This window comes from Oryzias melastigma, linkage group LG5 (genome assembly GCF_002922805.2).
Source record: "Oryzias melastigma strain HK-1 linkage group LG5, ASM292280v2, whole genome shotgun sequence".
NCBI classification, from domain to species: Eukaryota; Metazoa; Chordata; class Actinopteri; order Beloniformes; family Adrianichthyidae; genus Oryzias; species Oryzias melastigma.
The window spans coordinates 3,239,264-3,250,852 of NC_050516.1; the positions used below are offsets into that span (position 1 = coordinate 3,239,264).

The following is an 11,589-nucleotide window of genomic DNA, read 5'->3' on the forward strand; positions in this document are numbered from 1 at the left end:
CGTTAATGGATATATTTCGCTGTAAGTTGATATAATTGTAGTGGAGAAGGGAGCTTGCGGCCCACCCATGGCAGTTGTTGCATCACAAATCCGAGCTTTTCAAAGATGAGATGCTAATTTTCATTCACTCCTGATTCAGCACGATTTGGATACTCAGAAATGCAGTTTTAATCTTAAATTATTTTATATATGTCCTCCATCATGAGAAAAATGCTACAAGATCATGTTAAAAACACCCAAAACACGATTTTCATCAGAGTGGGTCTTTAGGTTTTCTGATTATTTTCCAACTAGATTGTGAAAATGTGTTTCTACCCTAAAAGCAGTTCTTAATTTGCTCCTATAAAGGTGGGAGTTCAGTCTGGCCACACACAGAACCCAGAGCTAATGCTCAAATCATCTCCCATCATTCAGTCAGGCTTTTCTCGATAACACAAACTGACTGGCAAACGTGAACACAACCGCTTACATACAGTATATTTGGAAAAAAGGTTTGCATTGTTCTCATAGCAGAAAACTGTAAGTGACAGTTCTGTACAGCAAAGTCAAACCCGGATTTCTGTCAACATTTACCAACTTCAAATATTTATCCACCAGCTGGAGTGTTGAATTTTCAGCCGACTGGGTGAAATGAAAGTGGAAACTGTCTCTCCTCTCATGAATGAACATGGAGGCGTGTACAGGACTATGAAACATTCTTTCTGATAATTGGGCACTTTAAAATTCAAGTTTTCAAGAGGAGTTTAGACCCCACCGTCCGTCCTTCAGCCTGACGGACTCTGCCCCTTCTTCCGGTGTGGAAGGAGTCCAAACCCGCTCTGCCCCGCGCTGATTTGCCGTTCATGAAAGCCATTTGGCGGCGTTTGAGCCGGCTTTGTTCTTTAATGTAGCCTTGGGCAGGGCGCTAGGTTTGGGTCGAGCCATCCAGCTGGGCGATAAAAACTCAACACGGCAGCGGAAACACGCTCTTCTGCCGGGCAGCGCCGCACACTCAAGGACACAAACAGCTGCGTGCCATCCCGCTGGCCTGACATTCACCCTGGAAACATTTCATAAACATCGGATAAGCTGCTGCTCAGGTAATTTTCTGGAGATGTGTGCGTTTGAACGTGTGGGAAAAGTTCAAGGCAGGCCTTGGGCGACCGTCTCGCTTTATCTTTTCATTCTGTTGTGTGTACCCGTTTCCCAGAGATGAGGTTAACCAAACACCTCTACAGAGGAGTCGACCCATAGAAGGACACACACACCCACACACACAGACACGGCGTGTCCTCTCATCTCATCTCTCCCTCTGTCTTTCTGGCCTCTGGTGTTTGCGTGCTCAAATCCTAGGGGCCTAAGCCCCGGTGGAGCCAGTGGTGTTGTGAAGGCTGCGACCAGTAATGCAACACAAACACACATCAGCCTGCGAAAGCGCCATGATCCAGGTGGAATGCTCCATACCTCTCTTCCAGCCCCCCCACCTCCCTCTAAAACACACATAATCATGGGAGGCTGATACTGAAAATAACTCTAAACAGGGAACACACTGCAGCAGCAGATCACCTCCCCACCGCCAACGCCACCCAGCCGCTCTCCCGCTCCACTGATAGTGAAGTTTCCCTGCAGAACACAAATTACTGTCTGTTGTCCAACAACACACTGAACGTCGGCTCTTTTAGCACCATGAACTGTTAACCTGATACTAGCACGCGTACCTACAGTTGGAGGACGTTTGGTTCAAAATGTCGATCTCGTGAAATCTTGCTCCAGGCCTTTTCTGTCAGAGCCCTATTCCGATGTATAGAAGACTTGGTTCGGCCTGGGCACAAACAACAGTGGTTAATTTCTCCTCCGTGATCAATTTTCTAGCGGTCGGCACCTCCATGAATGAAAATGGACGCTACCCATAAGTCTCTACCAAATTCAAGTCACTGGTTGGTTAAAATTGAACTTGTTCGATTCTAAAGCGCGTTTTGTACTTATAGCTCAAAAACAGTCTTAAAAACTTGGTTAGCGGCGGATGAACACAAGAGTTTTGAACGTGGAAACCCAACAAGCGCATTCACATGTTTACATAGACTTTTGACTGGAAGTGGCCACTTGAATGCCGAGGCCGATGTGTGAACAAATCTTCATACTTGTGATGAAGACGCTGAGTCGTGTGGATGTGCAATTTCTTTTATTAGAGTTAGCGGGCAAGTAATTACAAGGCAGAATCGTATCCAGGAAGTCAAACATGGGAGCGAGGCAAGAGGGGGAGAGGTACAGACTAAAGTCAAAACATGGAGAGGTGATAAACAAAGGATAATGCTCAGACTGAATGCTATGGAAAACAAGTCAAGACTTCGCACGGAACTGAGTGGCCATATAAATATAAACAGTAAGCTGATGATGATGAACAGCTGGTGAAGAGAGGAGCGGAAGTGCGTAGATATAGTCAGTAATCTGGAGAGGGTTCCCTCTGGTGGTTGGAGGACGACATGGCAGGTTGAACCCTGACAATACTAATGACTTCTTTTGAATTTGCCTTCTGGAGTAGACTAAGGCCCAATCTGAATTCTTCCTAACCCCTATGGCAGGGGTGTCAAACTCAAGTCCTCGAGGGCCGACGTCCTGCTGGCTATTCCAGAAACCCTGCCTTATCTGCTGCTGATAACCTGGATCAGGTGTGTTTAGCGAATAAGAGGCTTCTATGGCAGCTTGGTTGGAAAACATATAGGACACCGGCCGTTCCGGGCTGGAGTTCTACACCTGTGCCCTATGGTTTCTCCCTACCCTTTCGAATCGTGGGGGTAATTAGAGGGGTAGAGATTTCAAAAATTGCTTTTCTTTTTCTTCGGTGTTCAAGAGTGACGCTGCATTCACATCAGCCGCATGTGGTTTATTCAAAGGCAGTTTCATGAACGCGCATCCAGCCGGTGGTGTTCACACCAGGCAAGCAGGGAGTGGCAGGGAGGGCATTCTTCTTCTTTTGTGTTTTTTACTGTTTATTAGCCTTCGTCTGCCACCTAGAGTGGGATGAAGCTTTATGCGTCAAGTCAAAGTGCTGTAAATCCCTTAAATTGTTCTCCAGAAATTCTGTTTTCACAGCTCTATTGCTATAAATGTCCATCTTGGAGTCATATTAACACAAAGTACAATTATTAGTTTCTCCTTCGTGATCGATTTCTGTACGGTTCACCACTTCCAGGTTTTGAAAAAGACGCTATCCAGACGTCACTACCAAATCTGAGTGCCTGATTGGTCACAGTGCCGTGTTTCAGCAATTAAGGGTAAAACAATTCAACCGCTTGTGATCAAAGAACACCCAATTTGTATGTAGACCCCCCGACTGGAGTTGCATTGTGTCACACGACCACTAGCATTGACCACTAGTAAGCTCGAAATTCTGGTGTAAGCGTGTTTGCATTGACTCTTCATTAAAAGTGGCCTCTTGAATGCAAGTCGAGTCGGCGTGTAAGCACCTTTAAAGGCACGTGTTAGGCTGATCAGTCCCCACTACTGGAGTCACTGACAGACCCACTGATCTCACCATAAGCAAGACAGAGAGAATCTGTTCCAGTTAACAGATTAAGTCTTCTGTGAAATCCATCATGTTCTCCTGATGGTTTTATAACTATCCATGGGCTGGCTAAATCTAGAAATAAACATGTTAAAAAAAGACAAATTTAATTTTCATGGCCCCTATTTATTCAATTTAAAAACACCTATAGTCCTAAGAAGCAATTTGAAAAAAGTTAAGATCTCAACAGATAGGTCTGAGTGATCAAAGACCAGAAATCAAAATGTAGGAAGAGAAGAAGACTCCTGTCGATTTTCAAAGTAAAAGCACATGGTGACTCATGCACTTGATATAAAGCTGAGACCCCAAGTGCTGCTGCACTTCTGTTCCTATTTTAGCACAACTTGAACTCAGAGCAAACCCCCTCCTGACAGGCTCTTTTTACCATATTTAAATAAGCTCATTCATTCATCTTGTTAGCTGCTTGTCCTGTTCAGGGTCACGGAAGTGCTAGAGCCTAACCTGGCTTCTGATGGGGGCATTCAGGGTACACCCTGCACAGGTCACCAGTTTGTCACAGTTGTTGATCTAATTATAAAATCCCTCTTTCTTTTAGAGTCCTCTTGTTTGCAATAATCATTTTGTGAGGTAAGGACCATTCAGTGTAGACTGAACAGAAAAGGTCTTTTTGTTCTCAAAGAAGCTGCATGGACAGTTCAGGGTCCATCACTTACTGAGGCTCAGCTCACACTTCCTCAGTCTTTGAATGAATTCAACACACTGACCAGAGTCTCTCTATGAATGGGACAGAGACCCACCCTCTTTGGCTGCTTATTTTTTAATGTGTATTTATATGAAAATATCTTCATGTTTGCCTTTCCGGCGCCGAGCACACAGCCGAGGTCCACAGTAGTTCATAAATATAGCTCAGATGATGAGGAGAGCTAAGAAAGGGAACTTTTTCTTTTTGCTTGATTTAGCTCCTCTTAAATCCTAAATGAGACCTGATTTTGACATTTACACATGAAAATCGGGTGTATTTAGATGGACAGTAACATGTAGAAATGTGTGAAAAGAACAGACACTCCACTTTATGCAGATTAATAACAGGATAAATACAGTATGGACACAAATGAACAACGCAGCCTATGTCTTCACAAAGTAAACTGTAACATTCTATCTGTATTCTGAAATCGGTAACTTTTTCATTTTTTACAGAACCTTTTTAATTTATTCTTTCATTACATATATGTATTATTTTTGTATAATCTAAAATTAGTCTTTTTTTTGTCCATTTGACCAAAAAATGCAAAAGGGGCAGATAAAAAAGTTATCTTCTTTTCGTTCCATTTCAATTCCCTTGAATTAGAACTTGTGTATTGTTTTGGAGGGAAATGAAAATAACTTGAATTGAAATTGAAAAACAAATTTAGAAATACTCAATTGAAATTGATTTAAAATATGCAGTACATAGAGTGGCCTATAGGGGGAACTGTTTCCCCAGTTTGTCCTCATTCTAAACTTTACATTAAGTCGAATCAGGACTTCAGATCAGATGTCCCTGGGAACTATTTTTTCTAATTACAATTACATGAGTTTTAATCAAGTTTGTGGATGATGACTGCTGAGTTAGGAGTCAAAAATTCAGAAAAACTAAGGCCCACTTTGTAAAACCGGGATGCAACTTTCAGAATGATGTTTGTCTGAAAATGTAACCTTAAATGAAATATAAAAACACAATTTTTACATATTTTTCTGGTTAAAAACACATAATTTTCTTCTCTCTTATATATACATTAACCAACCACCCCACCAACCAACCAACCCACAAACAAACAAGCATAGATTATTAATAAAGAACACAATAAAGGTGGCCATGATCATCTGATGGAGTTTTAACAATAAATCACTACTCTCAGATAATTTTTTATCAATTAATCTTCACTTGATCTGATAAGAACTGGATTATGACAGTAAAGCAAAAATACAAAAATAAAATAACTCAATAGGTGTTGAATTAAAATTGGCTTCTTCTCTCTCAGTTTTGAGCAAGCAATAATCAATGTGTTTACTGAATCTAATCTGACCTTAGTGTGTTTTATGTATCACAAAAAGATCTGTTTATGATTATGAGTAATAACAATATTGTGTAGTTAATTTTTTATCATTGTTTTTAATCAATGCTTTTTTTTTGTTCTGAAATTAGCTTGAAAAATATGTGAAATCTTTTGTTTGTATTGTCTACATTTATTGATCAAATCAAACTGAACCAAATCAAATCAAACCAAGTCAAGTCAAGTCAAGTCAAGTCAAGTCAAGTCAAGTCAAATCAAATCAAATCAAATCAAATCAAATCAAATCAAGTCAAGTCAAGTCAAGTCAAGTCAAGTCAAATCAAATCAAATCAAATCAAATCAAAACAAATACAATCAATGAAAAAACAAATCAAATCAAATCAAATCAGACGAATTAAAATCAACTCAGAGCAGACCAAATCAGTTAAGCCAAGACAAGTTAAACCAAGTCACATCAAACTGAGTCAAATCAATTCAATTCTGACAAGCACAAATCAAATCAAATTAAATTGCTATTTGTTTAAATGGGTGCTTTAAGATTACTACAAGAATAAATCTTTGAATTCCCCAAATGCAATGGACATTATTTCCTTCATGATCTCCTAGCACAATAGATCATTTTTAAAAATTAAAATAGCAGGAAATGATTTCATTCCACAGCTCGCTGTGGTCACAGTAAAGCAACCCATCAACTGTTTGTTTACAAGCAACACAGAAGTTGTAGAACTTTGCAAGCTGAAACCTGTCACTTCTGACACCAGAGACAAATATTCCAGCAGCCAAAATGTGACAGAATCATTCAGGAACAGCGAGCGACAAAAGAGGCTTTTATGCTAGGATAGTCTGGCAAAGTCAACGTAATTGGTGAAGGATTATTGAAAAATTTCACACTCTCATTTAGTTTGGTTTGCTTTTAATACCACTGTAGAAAATAATACCGCTTTGGAAAATTCCAACTGATCCAACTACTTTTTATTCGAGGGCAGTTTTCCCAGAAATAGAACCTGACCAGGAGGGAAAAATATAGAAAAAGAAACCCATTTAGTGTTGCTAGTTTTCCAACTATTAGATATTAAAATACAAGATATCAATGTGTCTGAACTTTCTCACTTCACCATGTTCACTGAGGAGATGTTTTTCAACTTTTATGGATAAGCTTTTGTTAATATTCACACAGAGAATTTTATTTTATTTATTTTTTTTATGTAAAGACTTTAGTTTTGTGTATTTTTTTTAAATAATTCATTATCTCTTTGGTCCTTCTGTGCATCCCTACTGAAATTACCTACATCAGGATTCACTTACAACCTAATCAAAACCATCATTTTTAGGAATAAAAATAGTGTTTTTGGTGTCTTTAAAATGTTCTTTTGGCCTTTTTCTTAAGATGGAGGGCATATTTTAAGAAGAGTATTTATTTATTCAAATTCTTGTGAATCAAGAACAGATGAAGAAAAGTCTGGAAAAAGCTTGTAGACGACTAGATCCATGTATGTCTTCGTCTGGCTCAAAACTGGAAGGCTCCAACATTGCTTGCCCTTTTTGTTGCCCCGGTAATGTTACGTAGGGAGTGTGAAGGGCTGTAAGCTAGCAGAACATAGTGTAGACAGAAAGCTATTAATAACCGGTAATGGCAAAGAGAAAACTGTCCCACCCAAAACTCAAGAGTCGCTGCCTAGAAAGCAAGTTTTATTTTTAGATTTTGGCAAAAACCGACAAAATCATAATTAAAAGACCACTTGGAACTAAGGTTGCGTGATATGAGGAAAACTTGCAATGTGAGATATTATTGATCAATATTACAATGACGATATTACCTTCTATACTTGAACAATCTAACATTAAAGGGCCTTGAAGGGCTCCAAATGTTCATTCCTCTCTGTAAAGAACCCCAAAGCAGTATTTCGATCCATTCATGCATTTAAGAGAAATCCTCTAAAAACCTTCCGATTTGCAGCAGCCCCTCCCATACCCACGAAAATGAGTGGATGGTATCGTGCTGATGTCAGAATGATGTGAACTGCCCCTTCCAGAAGGAATCTGTGCTGCAAGCTCCGCCCCCAGACTACAACGAACACACAGCCACTATCTGAAAATTCAGTGATCATCAGCAAAGAGTTGTAATCTGAGAAGAAGTGGCTCATGTAGCTCATTTGGCTGTAAGAGGTTAAGGCGTTTGTTTAAAGGGTAACCAAACCCTAAATCGACTTTTCTTGGCTTTTGACCTCAATAAATGGGGCTTTAAAAGTGCTATTTGTCACTCAGAAATTTTTGACAAATTAAAATAAATGTGTTTAATTTTTGAAAATAAAGTCAAAAGCCACCTGTGTGCTGCCCCCTACAGGTTGAATCGATGTATTACAGTTGATTTTGTGATTGGTCTATCCATGTAAGTTTCAGAAGTCTGACGTCATGATCTGCAGCTCCAGTAATGATAACAGTCCAGCCCCCAAGCCCCACCCCTCTGACTGGATTTTCACATTTCGACTGTGTGTGGAATCAGCCTCCAACTTCCCTGTTTGGTGACTCTTTAAACTTCCAAAAGAAGAGTCAGCACATCAGAAGTGGTTGGATTTTTCCTTCGGGAGCACGCGACAGACCCGCCAGCGACTCTTTGTCTGTGACCGCCACTTTGCAGATGACTGTTTTGATAACCTTGGCATGTATCAAAGTGAAAATTAAATAACTAAATTTCAGAGCCGGTGCCATTCCTACCATCAAACCGGATGAAGAGGCCGGACCCGTAAGTAAATCATGCAGTATATCATAGGCTAACGCTACAACTTTTACGCAAGTTTCTCCTCGCGTATAGACGGTCTTCTATTATTTCGTCAACTGTAAAAGTGTGCGGATGCATGATAACAACATAAAGCTTTTATGAGGGATGCCACATGAAGTGGAATTTTCTTTGTGTGTAAACACAACTACTCAATGTGCCTTCCGAATTGAATTGATGTCGCAAAATGGGCGGGACCAACAAGGAGCAAAAGGCGGAGCCTCAGAGATTATTCTTCTGGGTATTGAAATGATCCACAAAAATGACTCATATTTCATAAATAATTTGCTTTTTAGTGTTCTGAAAGTATGATCATATATATGGATATAGTTTACTCTAAAAGGCTTAAGAAATATATTGGTTTAGCCCCTTTAAAAAGCGCTCAACAGTTGATCGGAGTTGGTCCTTAAATATCCTGTCACATTTAACCAAAAAAGTTCAACTGCCAGACCAAAAAAATAAGAAAAACAAAAAATTTTGATTCCACTGTCATGGCATCTTTAGCTTGTTGGTTTAAAGCTGGTTTCAAAAGTGCAACTTTCACAAAGAGTCAAATGTTAAAAGAAACCAACCTCTGTTGGTCATTTATTTGTGAGGGGGAGAAACACAGAGTCTCCTATCTGCTCAAAGGTGGAAAAACAAATGTGTTTTTGAGAAATTCTCAGCTAAATTCAAATGAAATTGCCAAGAAATATTTTTTTTAATGTTTGTGGCTTAAAGAAAAATCATCAAAATGTTAAAAAAAAGATGAATACAAATCACAGCTGCCAAAACAATAGATCAGGAGTGTGGCACAAGTTTTGAGATGAATCTAATCTTTAAAGAATAACATTTGGAGTGCAGATAAGACGAAAAGTTAGTTAGGAGCGAGTGGAAGCAGAGCGACGGTGATGTAAGCAGAGCAGCACAGGGAGGTGAGACAATATGATGGAGTCAGTTAATGTGTTTGCCCCTGTGCACTCCTGTGTGTGTGAGGCGCTGTATTTATTCGCTGCTGGCTCCACTGGAGCTCATTTCCCCCCCTAAAAATAACGCAGAGTGCCAACACCACAACCCTCACACACGCTCCCACACAAAAAAACACGGCTTCACACACATTTGGGGGAAAGTGGGAGTAAGAGGCATGAAATCAGCCTCCTGCCTGCTGCTGTTGCTGCTGCAACCATGAGCTGGGGGTCTGTGGATGCACGCGTGTGTGTGCCAGCGCGGTGTTCGGATCGGAGGCAAACAATAGCTGCGAACAGCTGATGGTTTCTAAATGCAGGACTTGGTGCTTCCTGTTTCTGTGGCACCACGCTCACTGTATCTGAGTAAAACTGAGCGTTCACAGTAAGGGAAGACTCTTATTGTGAAAGTCTTTGCCAAGGACTCCTTAAAAGTATGAGATTCTATGCAAACATTAAAATGACTTTCTATCGGTTGCTTACAGTACAAAATCTGAAACTAAAACATTTTTTTGAGAAACCAGATCCACTTTTCTTGGTAAAATTGATAATTTTAGACACAATAGAGCAGAGTCCAGACTGACGCTAGTCTCCCGTTGCACCACATCCCTAAGGTGATCTATTGGGTTGAGATCTGGTGACTGTGGAGGTCGTTAGAGTTCATTGAATCATGTTCAAGAAACCAGTCTGAGATGATTCCAGCTTCATGACATGACACAGAAGATGGGTACACAGTGGTCATAAAGGGGTAGACATGGTCAGCAACATTACTCAGGTATGCTGGGGTGTAACCATGCTCGGTCGATACTAAGGACTCAAAAACCTTGTTTCCACTGAGGGATAAGGTACAGTATGGTACGGTACGGTATTTTGACCGTCTCCGTTTTCCAATGGACTCATTAAACTAAACAGAATCGCACTATTTTTGGGCGGAGAGGCTTACCTGATTTGCCTCGACTATTCTAAACCATACCGGAGCGTACCATGCTGCTCGGTAAAAACAAGGATAAGGCGTGCCAAGAAAATACTCCAACACCCTTACACCATCACTAGCCTGAACTGTTGATACAAGGCTGGATGGATCCATGATTTCATGTTGTTGATGCCAAATTCTGATCCTACCATCTGAATGTGGCAGCAGAAATGGAGACTCATCAGCGCAGAGAACATTTTTCCAATCTTCTATTCTTCAGTTTTGGTGAGTTCGTGTGAATTGTAGCCTCAGTTTTCTGTTCTTAGCTGACAGGAGTGACACCCAATGTGGTCTTCTGCTGCTGTAGCCCATCTACCTCAAGGTTGTTGTGTGTTTAGAGATGTATTTCTGCAGACCTTAGTTGTAACCAGTGGTTATTTGAGTTACATTTCTTTCAGCTGGAAACAGTCTGACCATTCTCTTCTAAGCTCTGCTATCAACAAGACATTTCCACTCACAGAACTATCACTCACTGGATATTTTCTCTTTTTCTGACCATTCTCTGTAAATCCCAGTGACGGTTGTGGGGGGGAAATCCCAGTAGATCAGCAGTTTCTGAAATACTTAGACCAGCAACCAACACCCACGCTCGGTCTGAACTCCTGTGTTGACCACACAGGAGTGCTTAATAAAGTGGTGGTGAGTTTATGTCATCATACAATCAAAAGGAGTATAAAATGCATAGGTTATAACAGGGATGTTTGGTATTTGATTGTTTTTTTTTTTTTTTACTGTTATCTAGTTTAACACATGGGAAGATATGAGATTTCTAGATGTTCCTTTTTTATTTATTATAAGTAAAGCAAAAAGTCTCAATTTTAAAGTTATTAATGCACTTCTGTGTACCTCCTTACAAGTTCTACAAACGGGTATTTGAGTCAACGTAATTGACCTTGAATACACACCTCTTGCTGTTGTGCTTTAATACCTAATCCTCCTGACTCTGTAGTATATCTGGTCTTAAATGTCCTTAGATGGCAGCGTGATGTGCTTTTTTTTCTGGGATCTTTCAGCTGCTTCAGTTTGCTGCTGCAGTGGTTTCTGGATGAAACAGGTCTGACAGGAATCAGGTCTCAGTGGGGCAAAAGAAACTGAACTTTCCCAAAATCTGGTTTGCTAGAGTTCAAGCAGGAGAAGCAAAAACTCTTTCCGCGTAGGAGCTTCAAACTGTTTTTTTTCTCTTTCTCGTTTAATAAAGTAATATTATGAAATCATTAAAAAAAAGTCCAGTTATAGACTGATCTAACCATGATACTACCACTACCAACTCGTGGTACATTTTTAATAACATTCATTTCATGTTTCCATTTAAAGCTATATTTAGAATGTTTAGAGAC

At 40.1% G+C, this 11,589-nt stretch overlaps 1 protein-coding gene across 2 annotated transcripts in view; it reads right to left on the minus strand.

Annotated features, from left to right (window-relative positions):
• The window catches only part of wnt4 (wingless-type MMTV integration site family, member 4), a 28,739-nt gene that overhangs the window by 6,381 nt on the left and 10,769 nt on the right, over positions 1 to 11,589 (minus strand). The gene's annotated exons all lie outside the window — the stretch shown is intronic.